General features: G+C 40.7%; 1 protein-coding gene and 1 non-coding gene across 2 annotated transcripts in view; both read right to left on the bottom strand.

The window, feature by feature from the left end:
• Nucleotides 1-14,170, bottom strand: part of Sept11 (septin 11) — a 122,117-nt gene that overhangs the window by 93,063 nt on the left and 14,884 nt on the right. The window lies entirely within an intron of this gene.
• On the bottom strand, nucleotides 11,280-11,413 carry LOC113457539. The gene has a single exon (XR_003378094.1). It is a non-coding gene; the product is annotated as a small nucleolar RNA SNORA70 (small nucleolar RNA).

The following is a 14,170-nucleotide window of genomic DNA, read 5'->3' as shown; positions in this document are numbered from 1 at the left end:
GCTCCTGCTAGAAAATAAAGATCATTACACCTAAAACAATTTACCAGACCTCATAACAGGTAATTAATAAATCAATAAACTTGAAAGTTATATAATGGCAAACAACATTAACATGGAAAATTATAATAACTTTTTTTTGCTAATACTATGGATTGCATTCTGCAAGGGTCATATGGTTATTGTGATGCATCCATTTATTGGATATTGGGTCTCAGTTTTTTTCCTTCATATTATATTCTTAAGAAAATGGTTTGATAACAGAGCCAAGAATGCGGCACTTTTAGAAATGATACAGTCTTTACAGACTAATAATGAACAGCTAGCTAACAGGATTACTACCATTGATAATCAAAAGTTTCTTGAAAAAATTAATACTATTGAAAAGGGTAACATTAATTTGACAGAAAAAATTGAATCCATGTCAAAGGATACTGAGAAATTATCTGAAAGAATTCATACTGTTGAATTTGACAATCAAAATTTGTTAAAAAGTTATGATACGTTAGCAGATAGAGTATCTCTCCAGGACAGAAATCTGCACACTATCCAAATAGTGTCCAAGGATGAGATGTTATCTTTAAAGGAAAAACTTCAGACCTTGGAATCACACGTGCAGAATGAGGAGCAGAGGCTAGGTGCCTCAATGAAATCACTAGAAATATATACAAGCCAGGAGATTCGGGATTTACAAAGGACAGTAGTAAAAAGATTTAAAACAATTGAGGAAATGAATGGAGCTGATGAGCAGGGAAAGAAGGCACAAGGACAGGATTTAACATTGCCAGTAGCCTCTGAAAAGGCTGATTCAGTAATCACACATTTATTAGGAAGTTATGGCCATCATGGGTATACCTGCACAAATAAAGACAGATAATGGTCCAGCATATGTCTCTAAGAAGATGAAACAGTTTTTTGCTAATCATAATGTAAAGCATATTCCAGGTATATCACACAATCCTACAGGTCAGGCAGTTATAGAAAGATCAAATTGCACTATAAAGGATATGTTAAAATAACAGAAAGGGATGAAAAATACCCCCAGAAATAGATTACATAATGCTTCATTAATCTTGAATTTTCTTTTTTTAAAACCTTTTTTAAAAAAAAAGATTTCTTTATTTATTATGTATACAACATTCTGCCTCCATGTATGCCAACACACCAGAAGAGGGCACCAGATCTCATTACAGATGGTTGTGAGCCACAATGTGGTTGCTGAGACTTGAACTCAGTACTTCTGGAAGATAAGCTAATGCTCCTAACCTCTGAGCCATCTCTCCAGCCCAACCTTGAATTTTCTTAACACTAACGAGAAAGGGACAACAGCAGCAGAGGGACTGGATAATAGAAAAGTCTTCTGAATTAAATCAACTAGTGTATTTCAAGGATGGAAGCTAGGAGATGTGCTACATTGGGAAAGGGGTTTTGTTCTTGTTTCAACAGGAGAAGAAAAGTTATGGATACCATCAAAATTGATAAAGATTCGGTTTTTTAAGAAAAGAAATCTCTTGAGAAAAAGAAATGACGGCTCATCTACAGAGTTGACAATCAATTGGGTGGTAAGGAAACCTCATAAGGGTTGGGACAGGGTTCTGTTCTTGTCTTTGGAGGAAAATACTCATCTTCAGAAAAATCAAGAGACCCTGGATATCTAGATGCCTAAAAAGGAAAAGATAATCATCTAGATAGGATCACCAAGCAGAGAATTATCATTTGTGAGGACATGTAATCTGAGGGTAAGAATCTCTGAATACTAAATAAAATAATAATCATAACTCACTTAAAATCAAAGCTGGCTTTGGAGTTGGACACTGGCTCTGTCCTTCTCTAAATACAAGCATGTTTTTAAAATAAAAATTCAGAGTTTCTGTCTCATGTCAGGAGCCATGATATGGAACAGAAAGAAAAAAGAATTTAGAAAAAAAATTTACTTTTCTTCATACCTATTTTTGTCTCTATCATACCTTTCATTGAATAGATATGTCTGTATAAATAATGTTTAAATTTTCCACAATGAACAAAGAATTTTCCTGCAGTAGTCTTTGAAGTTTTCAGGAAGAAGATGGGGCCCCACAACAACTACTCTACCTGTTTGATATGATGTCATGATGCTGATAGCACTACTATAAGACCTGTTTTTGGGTACCAGCTGTTTGATGGTTCCAACTTGGTTAGCTGAAATGATGTCCCCTCTCTCAACAAAGTTTGTCCTCAGGGTTAGGGACATCATTTATGGGTTGATTATAACTATTATAGGGTTGGGGACTGGGAGGAAATTATGTAGGCTCAGGGATCTCTTTGAAAAAGAAGGTGGGGGAGAAATTGGTGGATGGGATAAAAGATTAATGTGAATTTACTCACACTAATATTAATAGTGAGTAATGGAATGAATACTTGTGAGTTATTATTTACATTGGTATAGATTCTTGTATATTAATACAAACTTAAATTATATTTAATATGTTTCTATTTTCATCTACAATATTTGTATACCTAGGCAAAGTTATTTTGTCATATTGTATGTATGCATGCTTCTACCTCTGCTTAAGACATTTTGTATGTTGATACTACTTTAGGATATATTTATCATATTGCAATATACATTTCTACCTCTGATTAAGATACTTATACATTGTTTACATTTTGAGATCATTGTTCTTATTTGTTACACAGTTGTGTAAAACTTATTTAATATTCTAATATGAAGTCTTAGTCTTTAAGTTATATAGTTATTATGAATTATAGGACAATAATCATCCATGTTTATCATAGTTATAGTTAGACTAATCAGGTTCTTTAGATACATAGAGATTATATTCTGCATAGATAGGTAATCTTCAACCTCTTCAAAGTTGTAGAATTTGGCATTTAAATAACTTAGGGTTCTGTTGACAGAAGACACAACTGCTCCTGGCATCACCAATCTATTCCCGAGAGAATGTTGAGCACCGAAGACACTCCACTTGGAACTTGTTTTCTTCTTGGCAAAACTGGCCTTTGGGCAAGAAACTGCCCATGCATCAACCACTGACAAAATGCATGATGTCTGGACAGGACAAGCAGGATACAAGAAAAAAGACTGTCAAATCTTGCCAAGACAGGGTAAGATGGTTTTGAAAAATTTCTGGCCTCTGAAAATGGTCAGTTACTCCAGACCTTAGCCAAAGTTGGTTGCTCCAATGTTGCAAATCAGACTTTGGGTGATTGCCCAGGTGACCAGTTGTCTCTGTCATTTGTTGCATATTTTGGAAGTTGCTTGATTGTACTTCCTGCTTACTCAAGTAATATTATTTCCCTTCTTGGGTCTGAGATGGGGTTGAAGACTAGATAGTTGTAGTTACTTTCCTATCATGACTTGGCCAGGTTATTTATTATACAAGACTTAAACTCATTAAGACTGGATAATTATTGAAACATTTATCATGTTTCTTGCTTGATATTGCTTATGTTGGTTATAATTCCAGTTTTTATACCTGATATTTGTTCTTATTGTACGTAATTTTATATTAGGTGTAGAACTTTCTTATTTAAACAAAAGGGGAAGGTGCTGTAGGAATTCCTACAGCCAGTAGCCTTTAAGTTACCTGCCCACTTGGGCATGGCCTCTTATAGTATAAATGCTGAGGAAAAGCACACGTCCGACCTCTCTTCCAGCTGCGGGATTCCAGTTTCTGTTCCTTGTTTGGACAGAGGACTGTAATCTGTGAGTATACCCCTAAATAAATAACCCTCTATTATACTCAGTGTGAGATTTCTTTCAAGCATCCGTCTTCACCTCAATAAAGGACTGTCACCTGGAGTTATAAGTCCAATAAATCCTTACTCTCCTAAGATGATTTTGGACAGAGTGTTTGCCACAACAACAAAAATGTACCTAGGACAATGGGAGAAAACTGAAAGAGCCCCCAACCAATCCCAGTGATGAGAATGCACTGAGTCAGCATGGTGCTGAATGAATGACCCCAACAAACACACTTATCTTAAAAATGGGTATGGAATATTGTGTACAATCATATAAAAAGTTGTAGGTAAAATTTGTTTGTTTGTTTTTTTAAAAAAAACATTGCTCTACTGGTATTTGGTTTGTTTGCTTGTTTTCTTGGGCTAGGAAAGGTTTCATGTACAACAGGCTGGCCTAAAATTTCCTCTATAGCAAGTAGACCACCTGAGCCCCCTGCTCCATCTCCCAAGCGTTGAGATCACAGGTGTGCCATTACACCAAGATGCCCAGGCCTTGTATTGTCAGGCAAGCACTAACTAAGCTGAATCCCCAGCCTGCAGCAACTTTTCTGTCCCACATGCCAGCTCCCAAAGAACCACACAGAGACTTATTATTAATTATAACTGCTTGACTGATAGCTTAGGCTTATTACTAACTAGCTCTTACAACTTAAATTAACCCATATTTCTTATCTACACTCTACCATGTAGCACAGTACCTTTTTTTCAACACGAGATGTTCATCCTGCTTCTCCCTGTATCTCCTGGCTGCGCTCCCTTCTTCATCCCTGCTTTATCTCAGCTTGGCTTTCCTGCCTAACTTCTTCCTACCTAGCTATTGGCCGGTTAGCTGTTTATTAAACCAATGAGAGAAACACATCTTCACAATATACAGGAGGATTATTCCACAGCACTAGCCCTAGTGTTGTTTGGTTATATCAAAAACTCTAAGTGAAGGTATCTTTCTTTAAAAATCAGAGATCATCTAATTTTGTTTATATTTCTTGAGAGAAGAGACAAGAAGAGGGCAGAGAAGAGAGGAGCAATTTCACCAAACATCTAGGACTCAAGGACAAATGTCTTAGAGCCTTTGTCCAGTTCCTGTCATGTGCTGTGTCACTCACGTTTTAGCAAAGTCCTTTGGAGTTCACTCAGAAAGTCTAAGAGAATCACGTGTGTCACTAAAACACTAATAAACATTGAATGTATGTCAGGGAGAATCTTTAGCTGTATGAACAGCTGGGCAAGCAAACTTAACTGTTGTTGTTTTTGGTGGAGGGGGCATCTCATGGTGAAACCTACGTTGCCTTCAAACTCAAAACTCTTGCCTCAGCCTCCTGAGTGCTAAATTACAGATGTGTGCACCACACGTGGCCTGACTTGGTTCTTGCTCAATACATCCTGTAATGTTGTATATATGTGTGTATATGTATAAAATAAATATTGCAAATGGGCATGTGTATAAAAAGTACATAGTGGCATCCATTGTTATTGCTGCGGTTTATATGGCTTGGTCTTGGGATTCTCTTTCTTTCTGATGCGGCTGCCAGGGGTCAGCCAGAGCTGATCCTCAGTCACCTCCTGTCCCATTCTAAACCAAAACCCTTGCTGATTCCCCTTAGCCCAAAAAATATTGTTGCAGTGATGTGGGAGTGTCATATATCAATCTGTTGATTTCATTGGTTAAGCAATAATGAAACTGCTTGGCCCTGATAGGTTAAAACATAGGTGGAAGGAGTAAACAGAATAGAATGCTGGGAGGAAGAGGAAGTGAGCTCAGAGAGAGACGCCATGCTCCTCTCTCCTGGGCAGACGCACACGATGAAGCAAGCCGCCAGGTCAGACATGCTGAATCTTTCCCGGTAAGATCGGAGCTACACAGTTTATTAGAGATGGGTTGATCGGGATATCAGAATTAACCAGTAAGGGCTAGAGCTAATGGGCCAAGCAGTGTTTAAAAGAATACAGTGTCCATGTAATTATTTCGAGGCATAAGCTAGCAGGGGGCCGGGGTGCAGGGGACACAGCCCCGCCGCTCCTATTACAACATTGGAGTTTTAAAAAAGTAATAATAATACTACCATTATTGGGGCACATAAGACAAATAAACAAGATGCATAGTTAGAACATAAACCTACTCTGACTTACAAAACACATGTTCTTATCATATTTAGTAAGCACTTAACAACAATGTCCTATAGGAAGCAGTGTAAGACACCATGTGCCCTGTGCCATCCTTCCTGTACAAAAGGGAAGAAAGGAGTCATCTATAGAATACTGTCTGTAAGGTTCACAGGAAACTGGGAATCACCCTTGCCTCAGTGAAAGGTGCACAGGCAGGCATGAGGCAAGACACAGACACTTCAGGCACTCGGAAAACTGACTGAGTGGTCTTCTCTTGTCACCTTGTTGAGGCAGGGTCTCTGCATTTTGCAGCACATTCCAGTTTTGCTGGCCTGTGAACTTCAGGACGAGTTTCTCGTTTTTACTTCTCTTCTCTTCAGAGGTTCCGGGATTATAGATGTCCCTACTGCAGCCAGCTTCTTACATGAGTACTGGGGATTAAGCTCAGGTTATTGGGAATGCATTGCAAATGCTTTTATCCAATAAACCATATCCCCAGCCCTATTTTTCTTTTACAATCATGTGAATGTATGTGGGTGGCTGGAGATAGATGATAGGGAGAGAGATTAGAAGTGTGTACTGTGTTTTAGGTGCTAGAAAAAAAGACTATTTAAGAAAAAAAATGCCTTTAATCATTAAAAAAACAAGTCCCAGAAGATGTGGTTTCTAAAGAGATGGGTTCAGCCATCCACACTCGTGTTTGATTTATTCTTACAGAGTTAACATAGGTCAACCTCCTCAAAGCTGGCTTTTATGTAGGTCAAAGCGATTAAATATCAGCAATACAATACAAAGAACTAAGCAGGAGCCACTGTGGGGAGTGAAGGAAGCCCTGAGTAATGAGGTCCCGGCAAATGTGTGTGGTTGACACGGAGCCCAGATGGAAATAGCAAAACCTTCCTCCTGGGGTGAGTGTCAGAGATGAAATCCTTCCTCAGGGTTCAAAAGTGGGTATTGATAGACAGTGTGTGCAGAAAATGTCCATGTTAGCTTTCTCCCCTCAGCTCTTTACAACCTGAAGACCATTGCCCTACAGAGACTACCCCTACTGAGATTAGCTAAGCCCGTGTCCTTGATCCAGCTGTGTATAATAACCCTGCCTCCATGTTTTCTCTATGTAGAAACCCCACCTCCTCCAGCTGCATGCAATAACCCCCCTCTCTCTTCAATTCTATAATAAACACTCTGCAGATACAAGGTGCTGTACTGCTCTATCAGAGAGTCAAGTGCACCTGAACCCATGGCATCCATGTCTTGTTTTTGTCTTTTCTACATTCCCTCATTGCTCTGATTCAGGACAAGTCCCTGGGGCCACACAAGGACTCAGCAATCAACATACTCATGTCTTGCCTGCCAGGGTCTGGGATAGCCAGGACACTGAGAAACGTTTCCCTTGGGTTTTCTCCATGAACTGTTTTCATCACTTCTGCCTTAGGTCACAGAGAGTTGACAAAGACAAGAGCCAGATGTTCAGATTGTATACTCACCAATTATCAGAAGTGTTGTGCCTGTCTTCCATCAGTCCCTCTAGCAGCAATCCCATGCGTCCTTCTGACGACAAATGAAAACCTGCATCTTCCCACCATGAGCATCCTTATGTCCCTACATGTACAAACTGATACTTTCGTTTATAGCCTCAGCATTCCTCTTCTTTCCCAAAAATGTGACCCCATGACCTCGCCTTCTCTATCACCTTTTGTTAGATCAGCAGCTAAAGAAAGCAAAGATCACATGTATTATGATATAGAATACCGGCTAGCTATAACAAGTGATCCAAGATGAAGCAAAGAGGTCTTTTATGGGCTAGTCATAGAAATCACCTCCTGCCTGCCTGCAGTGCCCTGTTGCTTATTGCGTCAACTCAAGTCTGTATAGATGATTATAAAAAGGTGTTGGTGCCAGGAGGCAAGACTCACTTGGCACCATCTTGATTAGCATGGAGAGCCACTATTGTCTCCATTTCACAGATGGGGAACTGCTGTGGGATAATGTTCTTGTACCCTGTAAAGAAAGGTCTGTCACTTGTATTAGTTTAATAAAATGCTGATTGGCCAATAGCAGGCAGGAAGCATAGGCAGGTGACAAGAATAGGAGAATTCTGGGAAAAGGAAAAATTCAGTCTGCAGTCACCAGCCAGATGCAGAGGAAGCAAGATGACAATGCCTCACTAAATAAGGTACCAAGCCACAGGACTAAACATAGTATGGGTTAATTTAAGTTGTAAGAGCTAGTTAATAATAAGCCTGAGCTAATAAGCCAACCAGTTTATCATAAATATAAGCCTCTTGTGTTTTGTTGGGACTGAATGACTGCAGGACTGGGCAGGACAGAAACTTCTGTCTACAGGGAACATCATGCCTTCAATGAGAAAGTGGTAGAGTGTGATGGGACATGAGGCACTTTTGATTATTAAGTCCTGCCCTAATACTGTGTCTCCTCCTCTGGTGTGGCAGCATACTGTCGATTGTGGCTTTGAATTGTTGTTACTGTTTAATGAATATTTGAATTTTTGACTATCTGGTGTGGTGATGGCTTTTACTTGTTAACCTGACACAATTTAGAATCACCTGGTAAGACTCTCGGTGAGAAATTACCTACACTGAGTTGGTCTATGGGCATGTCTCTGGCGGACTGTGAAGGCCCATCCCAGAGTGAACGGTAGCATTCCCTAGGCAGGGGGTCCTGAGCAGTGCACAGTGGAGCTGAGCACAAGCATCAAGCAAGAAGCAGTAATGAAACAAGCATGGATTTCCCTTTTCTCTTCACTAAGGGTGTAACAATAGTGATGTAACCAGCTGTTTTAAGTTCTTGACACCTTGACTTCTCTGAATCTGATGGACGGTAACCTAAAACTGTGAGCACACATAAAACCCCTGCTCCCCCAAGTTGCTTTTATCACAGCAACAGAAATAGAAGCAGGACACCAAAGTCTTGGTTCCCACTTACCACCACTTGCAGGTGGCAGAAGCTTCAGAAGCTGGGACCCTGTGGACACCATCTGGGATTGGAGCGTGTGGGACCCTGGTCTCTTCCTTCTGATCTTTCTTTTGCTTTTTCATACTGCTTTGCTCCACCATACGTCCCTGTCACAATGTGATGCTTCTCCGCAGGCCTAAAGGCAATGGGGCCAGCCAACCCCGCCTAAAACCTCCTAAACTGTGCCAGAATTCATTATGAGTTGATTATGGCAGGTTTGGTTACAGTGGTTCGAGTACCTGGCACAAACACTGTTCATACATCAGATGTCTATTGCATACTGCCACTGAAGGCCTCAGACAACACCAGTTTGCAAAGGGCACTCACAGTGGGAAGAGGTGGCTTCCTTGGTCAGTAGGAGGCATGACTGCTGGGGGCTAACATGGCGTGCATGTCTATGATCAGTTATATTATGTACTAGATGAATAACTGACCGAATCAAATGGGTCCTCAAAGATGGGTTGGGGAAATGAACTGAGGTTTCAACTCACCAATCCTTTTTAGAGTTAATCCCACAGTAGATTCCCAAATCTGACCAGCTCGTATACCTCCTTTCCCTCCCCTCGTCTCTTCCCCTGCTTCCTCCTCCCTCTGTTTTTTCTTTTCTTTTCTTTTCTTTTCTTTTCTTTTCTTTTCATTTTTCCCAATCAGATCAAATACCCCAATCAGAAAGGTCTGGAATTTAAGTGTATAGTGAACTCCATCTTTGTTTACAACAGCAGGGTTTACGCTGCTCCTTGATTTAAATTTGGTTTTGTTTAAATAAATTACATATTTTTTGCAATGTTAAAAAAACATGCATACTGGGAACTGGAGAGATGGCTCAGTGGTTAAGAGTGCTAACTAACTGCTCTTCCAGAGGCCCTGGGTTCAATTCCCAGTGCCTACATGGCAGCTCACAACTGTCTGTAACTCCAGTTCCAGGGGATTAACACCAATGCACACAAAACAAAGTTAAACAAATTTTATTTTATTTATTTATTTATTTTATTTTCGAGACAGGGTTTCTCCGTAGCTTTTTGGTTCCTGTCCTGGAACTAGCTCTTCTAGACCAGGCTGGCCTCGAACTCACAGAGATCTGCCTGCCTCTGCCTCCCGAGTGCTGGGATTAAAGGCATGCGCCACCACCACCCTGCACAAATTTTAAAAAACATGCACACTTATTTATTTTTAAATACCTGAGAATCTTTATTCTAAACTAAAAGAAAAGCATATACAAGAGTCTATTTTCTTTTAAGATAGTGAATGTATTTATAGTATTATGGTGATAGCACTTAAAAAATTTTTTTAGAAATTTTCTCTGTGTATCCCTGGCTGTTTTGAAACTCAGATGGCCTCAAACTTACAGAGATCCGCCTGACTGCCTCCTGAGGGCTGGCATTAAAGGTGTGCACCACCACTGCCTGGAGCACTTTCATATATTACTTTTATATTGCTGAAAATCTTTCAAAACACTGCTTTTAATTTTTTTTTTGTTGTTTTTTTGAGACAGGGTTTCTCTGTGGTTTTGGAGCCTGTCCTGGAACTTGCTCTGTAGACCAGGCTGGCCTCGAACTCACAGAGATCCGCCTGCCTCTGCCTCCCGAGTGCTGGGATTAAAGGCGTGCGCCACCACCGCCCGGCCTGCTTTTAATTTTTTAAAGTTTTAGTTTTTTTTTCTTTTTTTTTTTCTTTTTTTTTAAATTTATTTATTTATTGAGGATTTCTGCCTCCTCCCTGCCACCGCGCTTTTAATTTTTTAAAGTTTTAGTCTGAATGGAAGATTGACTCATAAACATAACTGGGGGGGGGGGGCAGGATAAGGTCCAGTGGAAGCTTTTAGAGGTTAGGGCCCACCTCTGGAGGGGCCATGCTTACGGATATATTTGGTCCAGTTCCGTTCAGGATGAGCAGTTTCCTGGTGTCTTCGTCACTGTTCTCCTGCCGTTACGACACACCATGACCAAAGTAACTCTTATCGAAGACAATTAACTGGGGGCCTGCTTATAATTTCAGAGGCTTAGTCCATTGTCCTCGTGGCAGGAAGCCTGGCAGCAGGCATGGCAGCCATGGTGCTGGAGAGCATTAGGAAGCTACATCCTGATCCACAGGCTGAGAGAGAGAAAAAGAAAAACACCGGACTGGGTGTGGGCTTTTGAAAACCTCAAAACCCACCCCCAGGGACACACTTCCTCCAAAAGGCCACCCATCCAAATTCTTCCAGTGCTACCAAAAAGTTCTATTCCCTGGTGACTGAACATTAAGTATATGAGCCTATGGGGGCCATTCTTTTTCAAAGCAGCACACTTGACTAGTGTAGTGAGCATTGCAGTAGGTGAAGCCCACCCCTTTGAAATGGGATTCTTCTGTCCGTCAGTCAGGGAGCTTAAATTTGGCCACTGTGCCTTGGGCTTCGAAAGGCCTCCCACTCACCTGTCTGGAGCCTAGGCTGGGGACAGTGTGCAATCACAGACACGCGTACCCAACATCGGGGTTCATTAGAGAACCCGTACAAGCAAGAGGCCGCGTGCGCTCCCAAGGGGGCTGCTGCTGGTACCCATTGCACACCAGGTCCCCTTGAGAAAGGGAACCTGATTAGTTTAACTGGTCACAGAGGAACACTGCTTTTTAATCGTTGATTGATTACCTAATTATAGATTACAGTGGAACAAATTGTATCACACTCACCAATTTTTCACAAGCTCTTCTCAGCTACAAACCTCTTCACAAACCCTGTAGTTCTGCCTCTCCAGAATGCTGTGGAAATGGTCGCTCCTTGTTCAGCCTTCCAGACCTAGGGTCTATGTGGTACTTCCTAATCTCTCAGTATCTAACTAGCTTGAGCTAGAGAGACAACCAGAAAGATGGCCCAGAGGGTAAAGACGCCTTTGCAGCTGAACCCGATAATCTGAGTATAATCCCGAGGAACCACAGAGAGAATGGAGAGAACAGATTCATGGAAATTGTCTTCTGATCCCTACATGCATGCATGGCACACATACACACATGGACATAAGGATATACATACATTATGTAAGAGAGAAAAAGAAGTGGCTGGGGAGATGACTCAGCAGCTAAGAGCTCTGACTGCTCTTGCAGGGAACCTGGGTTCGAGTCCCAACATCCACATGATGGCTCACAATTACCTGTAGCTCTAGTTCCAGGGGATCCAGTGCCCCTTTCTGCCTTAGTAGGTTGGTGCACACACCTGATTTCCATTTTTAAGATTTGAGATGGGGCTGAAGAGATGGCTCAACCATTAAAGGCTAGGTTCACAACCAAACAGATAAGGTTTAAGGGGGTGGTTGTTTTGTTGGTTTTCCTTGATTACTTTCCACTTAATTTGTTGAAGAGAGTCTCTCACGGAATCCAGAGCTCACCAGTTCGGCTAACTAGCCAGCTTGCCCTTGACTCCCTGTCTCTGACTCTCGAGTACTGGGAATACAGTGGCCTTTCTACCTGCCTACTTTTAAGTGGATTCTGGGACTCAAACATTGATCCTCACACTTGAATAGCAAGCGCTTTATCCACGGAGCCATCTCCCCAGCCCCATTATTTCTTTGTAAATTTCGTGTTTATATCATTTACCTGTTTCCAAGAGGGTATTTTACCCCTGTCTTGAGCAATAGAAATTTTTGTGTGTGCAGGTTATCAACCATTGCTCTGCATAAAGTATCTTTGTGGATATATATATATTATATATATATGATCCTACCCCATGGTTATCAACACTATGAGAACACTCGAATGTTCTAGAGCAGTGGTTCTCAACATTCCTAACACTGTGACCCCTTAACACAGTTCCTCGTGTTATGGTGACCCCCCCATTATTTTGTTGCTACTTCATAACTGTAGTTTTTCCACTTTTATGAATCATTATATAAATATCTGATATGAAGGATATCTAATATGTGACCCCAAAGAGGTCATGACCCACAGGTTGAGAGTCACTGTCCTAGATACTATGGAGAATATGGAATTCATCATGGAAATTTGAGACCTCACTAGACATTGCCAAGTTTCTAGGACAGGAACTGTACCCCAAAAAATACTAAGTAGTATGATAAACCTGGTAACTAACAAAATCTTTTTGGTTTTTTATGTTTATGGGCATTTTATCTACATGAATGTCTGTTCGCCAAGTGTGTTCCTGATGCCCAAGGAATCCAGAAAAGGATGGATCCTTGGGGACTGGAATTACAGGCTGTTGTAAGCCGAGGGCACTGGGATTTGAACCCAGGTCCTCCAAAAGAGCACTCTTAACTGCTGAGCCATTTTTCCAACCTCTGTCTAAATCTAATGGAATCTTAGCTTCTATAGAGTCGATTTTTTTCCTTCCTGCTGCCTATTACTTTCCCCCTATGAAATCATTTCCTAAATGAAATTGTTACTGCTGAAATTAAGTTAGCAGTTAAAATAAATGAACTAGTTATAGTCTCTAGGAACGCTTTTGATGAGCTAAAGTGTTGTTCAGTTAGCAAGCTAAAATTGCATAATTTTACTCATGTTCACAGGTCTCTGGAGGCATTATCAACAGTTTCATATAGTTTTGAAATATTAGGAAGGTAACACATGATATCATCTTATGCACAAAAGGAAGTCTATAATACCATCATGATAAGACTGATCACAATCTTTTGAGATGAGAAAAATGCCATTATGTCCTTCCAATTATGATTTAATGAAGTATATTGGTGAAGTCATGAATATTTCCATGTGAAATAACCATTAAAAAAACTATTGCTTCAATCCGGTGGTAAAACAAATTTTCTTTAAAAAAAAGTTTAGGGTTGGGAATATGGCTCTGAGATAGAAACTTGCTTATGTGTACAAGCCCTTGGGTTCAATTCCCAGCACTACCCAAACAAACAAAATATAAACAAACACACCTTAAATAGTGAGATGTTTTTAACTTATTTACTAAGATCAAGTTCCAGTAATGAGGATATTATGCCTCGAAAGGAAGATTCCATCCTCTCTTGCCTTCGCTACCTCTTTTACACTTTAACGATGTCTTTACTTTTTTTAGACAGTTTCTCACTATGTAACCCTGGCTGTTCTGGAACTCAGTATAGACCAGGCTGGCATCTAACTCACAGAGCTCTACCTCGCCTCTACTTCCCGAGTGTTGGGATTAAAGCTGTGTATTACCTCATCGGATTCAACCTCTCAAAATCTTTATTGAGGGTCCAGCGTTTATTAAGAGCAACGGCTGCTTTCCAGAAGAGGGGGGTTCCAATCCCACTACCTACATGGTGGCTTACAACTGTCAGTCCTCTGTGACCTCAGCTCCCAGGGTTCTAACACCCTCTTCTGGCCTTCTGGCTTCCACGGGTGCCAGGCATGCTTGCATACACAAAATTGTGTACAC

The sequence above is a fragment of the Microtus ochrogaster genome, linkage group LG1, assembly GCF_000317375.1.
Source record: "Microtus ochrogaster isolate Prairie Vole_2 linkage group LG1, MicOch1.0, whole genome shotgun sequence".
In the NCBI taxonomy this organism is placed as follows: domain Eukaryota; kingdom Metazoa; phylum Chordata; class Mammalia; order Rodentia; family Cricetidae; genus Microtus; species Microtus ochrogaster.
The sequence above is the reverse complement of the archived record's forward strand: the minus strand, read 5'-3'. Positions and strand labels throughout refer to the sequence as shown.